The sequence below is a fragment of the Nelumbo nucifera genome, chromosome 1 (assembly GCF_055504915.1).
Source record: "Nelumbo nucifera cultivar China Antique chromosome 1, China Antique-T2T, whole genome shotgun sequence".
Classification (NCBI taxonomy): Eukaryota; Viridiplantae; Streptophyta; class Magnoliopsida; order Proteales; family Nelumbonaceae; genus Nelumbo; species Nelumbo nucifera.
Window position 1 is genome coordinate 180,280,303 of NC_142649.1, and position 6,000 is coordinate 180,286,302.

Sequence of the window (6,000 nt, forward strand, 5' to 3'; positions counted from 1 at the left end):
ATTAAGCCAAGAACAACCTACTAAAATGGATTAAAACAGGATGTTAACAAAATTGGTTCTTAACCAAGATTTTTCTCACAGAAGTTGTAATGTTCAAGCTATACTGTCAAGGCAACAAAGAGGGCCACACATTTAGATTTAAGTTAGGAGCTTACTTTTAACAACCAAACCAGGTATGTTGCAACAACTTGGAAGACCCAATGGTATGGTACTGTGATGTAATTAGAGAAATAACTCCTTTGTCCAAGGGGTAACCAGGTTGAAAACCAAGAGTATCTTAGAACTGGATTTCGTACTCATCCTCCATCTCATATGACTTTGGTCATTCAACCAGCAACGATTCAGCTTTGAAATGTGAGTTTGAAACCATAGGTACCTATGTCTATTGCCATTCACCGATTTATGCCCTAAAATGGGAGAAAACACAAATGAATCAACCACAAAAAAAAAGTAAAGTAGAAGAAGAAGATTTTAAGGGAGGGAGAAATAGATATTCGCATCCTCTATCAAGCAACGATGGAATGGAGCCACCGATCGATCTCTTCGTGTCCTTGGTTGAATAGATGGAATGGAACTACCTTTCTCTTGTTCTCAAGCAACCTATTGCATTCTCTGGATCAAAAAGGGTTTTTGCTACTATCCTGTCGAACGCAAGAAGTAGAAGAACGAATGCGGGAACTTTTTAAGTTTTAGCATTTCCGCTTTGGGTTTTGTTGATTTGTCTAGCAGAATGTGATGCTTTTAGACCGATTCAAATCCGGTTAAAAAATAAAGCGTCGTTCCATATGCCAAAAACCGCCGCCCAACTTTTAATTTTCTCTATTTCGGTTTTGTATGCGGTGGTCTTGACGAGAATGTCACCCAAGTTCTAGCTATGGCGGCGGTCTTTAAAACCGCCGGTTCTAAACCGTCACCTTAAACCGTTTTTCTTGTAGTGGTTGGCGTGTATTTCTGTTTATGGTTCATTAATAAATTTTGTTTAATTGAGCTTTGACAACTGTTTATCCACATTCAATTAAATTCAAATGGTGGAGTCCATTAAAAAAAAACGTAAACACACTTACGTATGTTTTTAAATGATTTTTTTTTTTTTTTTCTAATAGAACTTTTTCAATTATCTTCCCTCTCAATCTTTGTTTCTTTCAACTCACAAATATCGTGCATTGAATGAAAGCAAATTGACATTCATTGGAGGTTCTATCAAGAACAATGTAGGTCCTCTTCAAATGTATTGAATTATCTATACCAAATTTCTACACAATTACACATTAAACCTGATTTAATTTTTTAAATTAAATAAAAAACTTAAATCTAATTTATCATATAAACATAAGTTGTGAATCTCAAATAAAATAATAAATAATGTGGGCTCATTGTTTTAAAATATGGTAAGTCTCTTAAATCAAATAAAAACATTATCTAAAATTTTAATACATATGATTTTTTTTAAATTTAAATAGTTTCTGAATTTCAGATCAATGACCTCGTGTTTAATACGGGGTCATTCCTAGTATATATATATATATGAGCCAAAGTGAACCGAAGTATTTTCTCTTATTAACCGTTAATATGGTCCCACCTCAAATGTAGTCCATTAAAAAGGAAAGTTTACTAAACGAAAAATAAAGTCGCTATCAAGTTGACGTCCAATCTACTCTAATCTTGTCGGTAATTCCCTTTCTTGTTCAGAGTTAAATTTCCTTCTTAATCTGATGTAGGCGATCCTTTGGTATGAAATCATCTGATTGGTTCGTAAAGGAAACACTGATAGTCTGATATAGACGTATTAGTGATCATGGGCCGGTTTGGGCCAGGTGGGGTTCCAGATCGGGACCAATTGAATGTTAAGCCACTCCTCTACTCTTCGTCAACTTTCAATCCTATTGATTGTGCAGTTGTACTACTTGTTCATCATGTTAAAATGTTATATTGTTCTTTTTCGTGGTTGCGTTCGATCGTGTCCTATGTGGTTCACAAACACAACCAGTGTCTAATGTTTGTAATTGGAATTAGGAAAAATCTATGATGCCGAAAAGATATAATATCGGTGGGGGTGAGCATTATTCGGTTAAAAAATCAAATCGAAAATTTTTATTTTGATTTTGATTTGGTTTGGGTTTTTGGTTTTTAGAATATATAATACTATAATAAAATTTGATTTTGTAATATACATTTATATATTATATGTTATGATATATATATATATATATATAATATAGTATATAGTATATATTTTTGAAATTCGGTTTTAACCGAAATAATCAAAAACCGAACCTAAAATTTTGGTTTCAGTTATTTTGATTTTCCTATAATTCAGTTTTTAAAATTTTGATTTATTCGATTTGATTTTTAATCGAACAAACTGAATGCTGACCCTTAAATATCGAAAAGGATTTGACCGTGAATCTTGGTAAAAATCACCCGATTGATTCCTACTTATATGATGCCAGTTGATTGGTTGTGAGTTTTTCCCATATTATATCTTTTCAACATTATAGGCATATCATTGGAGTTATTATGCATGGTGTTAATTATTTTTATTTATTTATTAATCAGAACGGTCTATACATTCAAACCAGACTGACTGTTAAACCATTTGACCCAGAAACCGGTCCCCAAAACAGTTCTGTGTCCAATCTGGTTTTTAAAACCTTGTTATCATGTCTGATCTGTTAAGATCCCATTATAATTTATAACTATAATTCTAACTTGTAATTTAACATTTAACCTTTTTTTATTAAACTGACACATTTGGACATTATTATATTATCATATTACAAGTATATCAGAAGAAAAACAGGTATTTTTTTATAGTGAAACAAGAATAAAAGGAACAAGATTAAGAATATCTTTGTAATATGCCAAGGCATATACATATTTATATACACATGTATTTCGAACCACCAAAACTGATTCTAGAGCTCAGTTTGGAAGGAGTACAAAATACAAATATGTACAGTACTATAAATACATAAAAAATAATACAAAATGCATAGTTTTGCACTCTACGTATTTACATTTATACTTCTAAACTGAGCTTCAAAATACAAGTTTTTGCATTTTACATGTTTGTATTTGTACTCCTTCTAAGGCTCAGTTTGGAAAGAGTACAATTACAAATATGTGCAGTACTATAAATACATACAAAAAAATACAAAATGCATAGTTTTGCACTCTACATATTTACATTTATACTCCTTTTAAACTGAGCTTCAAAATACAAGGTTTTGCACTCTACATTATTGCATCTGTACTCCTTCCAAACTGAGCCTAAGCCTAAGCCTATATGATTGGTTCGGTGTTGGTTCAATTTAGGTCTGTTAGGTCTGCTCAATCCATTGACAGCCCTGCAGTTCATCTCCACCAGGTGGCATTTGATTACAGTCAAAGTGGCTGAACTGAATAACTTATTTGTTTTTTTAGGATCCACTTGAGAGGACTGAGCTGAAACTTTAAGCTAACCTGATACAACTGCTTTAAAGCTCTGGATAAGCTATTCAAAGCAGAACAAGAACCCTCCAAATGACTTACTGAAAGCAGACTTGAGACCGCTAGATTTCTCACCCAAATGTATCTTATAGGTGTACATAGGCTGTCCGCGTAGGGCTCACCTTGTAAAGGTCAATAATATTTATTATTTTTGTCGAGAAATATTTTATTATTTTATTCTATTTATTAAAAACAAAATAATAAATCATTCGGTTCAGCCACTTTAACTGTGATCTAATGATCCCTTAAACTTTATACGATCAATAAGGCTTTATAACGAGATCAAATCAGCCCGATCCCTACAACGTCCAATAACACATCTCCATCGTGTATTGGAAACATCTCCCAATGATAATATCATCATCAGGAGATATTTTTAATGCACAGCGGATATGTATTGTGGAAAGTTGTGGGGGCAATATTGCGGGGGATGATTTGAAATCCTTTATATATAAAATGTCTTTTTTATTATTCTTTTACTCTTTTATCTCACTAATTTTTCAATGAATCAGTTAGAGATTGCGAGGCAGGGAACATGCGAGTATCAACAAAGTGAGCCACTTGTATTAAAAATAACTTTGAATAAATATTTAAAATATTACCAGTCTCTGTTTCAGTGACTTGTTCTGAATATTTTACCTTTGATCCTCTACATTACAACATTCACATTTCTCCATTCTTACTTTTATTATGACAAATCTTAATTTGACTAAACATTCTTGTTTTAAATATGGGAGACATTGGTTAATGTAATCACAAAACTTCTGGTTGATAAACATGAAAACACGAATTCAAGTCCATATATTCAATCTACCCCTGCCAAAACCGTGATTAGGGATGCAAGTGTTATCCATTTATCCAAATTCAGATTCAAATTTGATCTGGTTAACGATAATCTGAATTCAATTATATTCATCTATAATTGGATTAAGTTCAATTCAATTTAAATGTACGTGCTTGTATATACTTGAAATTGATATTTTATCTAGTAGTATAGTTGGGTTAAAATTTTGATTTTACTAAAAAGTGATGATTCGAGTTTCATAAAATTTATTTTTAATATATTTTATTCAAAATATACAAGTTTTCAAAGTCATTTTTAGCTAATTTCATTAACAGTGCAAATCTATGATGCCAGAAATATATGATATCAAAGAGCTTTAGCGAATAAGAAAACCCCATGAAGTTTGATTATATGAGCTGATTGCTGACTACTTTAAGGTCTGTTTGGTTTGCAGTCGGAATTTAACCTAACTGTATTACTAGATTCTTGATAGAATATGAATTTCAAGTATATACAAGCATATATATTTAAATTGAATTGAACTTAACCCAATTATACATGATTGAATTCAGATTATCCTTAACCGGATCAAAATTTGAATCTGAATTTGGATAAATGAATAACATTAGCATCCCTAGTGCAAATCATGCCACCCTTTTGTCCAAGCCTTGGTCCCATAATTCGTGTTTTCATGTTTATCAACCAGAAGTTTTGTGATTATATCAACCAACGTCTCCCATATTTAAAACAATAATGTTTAGTCGAATTAAGATTTGACTAAAAGATACTTTGTTGTTTTAATTTAAAAGATAATTAAAAGTTATTCCTATAGTCTGTTTGGTTCAGATAAGAATCGAAATGGGAATTAAAATCATCTAGAATTGGATTTTATTCCCAAAAAAGAGGGAGGATATGGCCATTCCCTCAAACAGGGGAATGCCATTCCAGCAGGAACAGAAATGGGATTTCAATTCTGTCCAATCAAACATTTGGAATTGGAATGACCCATTCCAATTCCAATTCCAATTTCAGACACCTATTCCCATGAACCAAATGGGCCCTTAGTTTTTCTGGTATTATCCATGATATTCAATACCAATTGCAACTTAAATTTCTTTTGAACCCCATTTAAATCTGACCAATAAGATTCTATTTGAATCCAAATATAAACAAATAAAATTTACATCTAACTTTATATTCGATTCAATCGGATTCATTTGAAACTGTATTATAAAGTTGTCACTGGCTACTCGAATTTATATCACTCCTGCTCATGGGTTTGCTCATTAAGTGGATTGAGAGAAGAAACATTTTAATCTAAGAATGATTAAATTAATTATTAAAAGTACTCAAGTTTCATTGAACAAATGTGATATTTTTCCCTGACATCTATGCTATATTATAAAGTGATTAGGTCTCACCTTAGCAGCTCTCTCCTTCTCTCATTCCCCCTTTTCTCTTCTCTCCTTAAACCTCTTTCCTTTCTCCATTACCCCTTCCTAGCCTTTTCATGTAGCCAAGTGGCAGCCTTCTCTTATTCACTAGATTATCACTCAAAATCTCTCTCTCCTGTTCCCAATCGCTTAGTCACCCCTTCTGAAATTTTTTCATAAACTATCTTTCTCACCTAAAATTCTTCCTAAAACATCTCTTAATCTATATTGCCACTCAGCCAATTCGCTCAACTCCCTCCTAAAATCTCTCCTAAACAATATCTCTCATCTAAA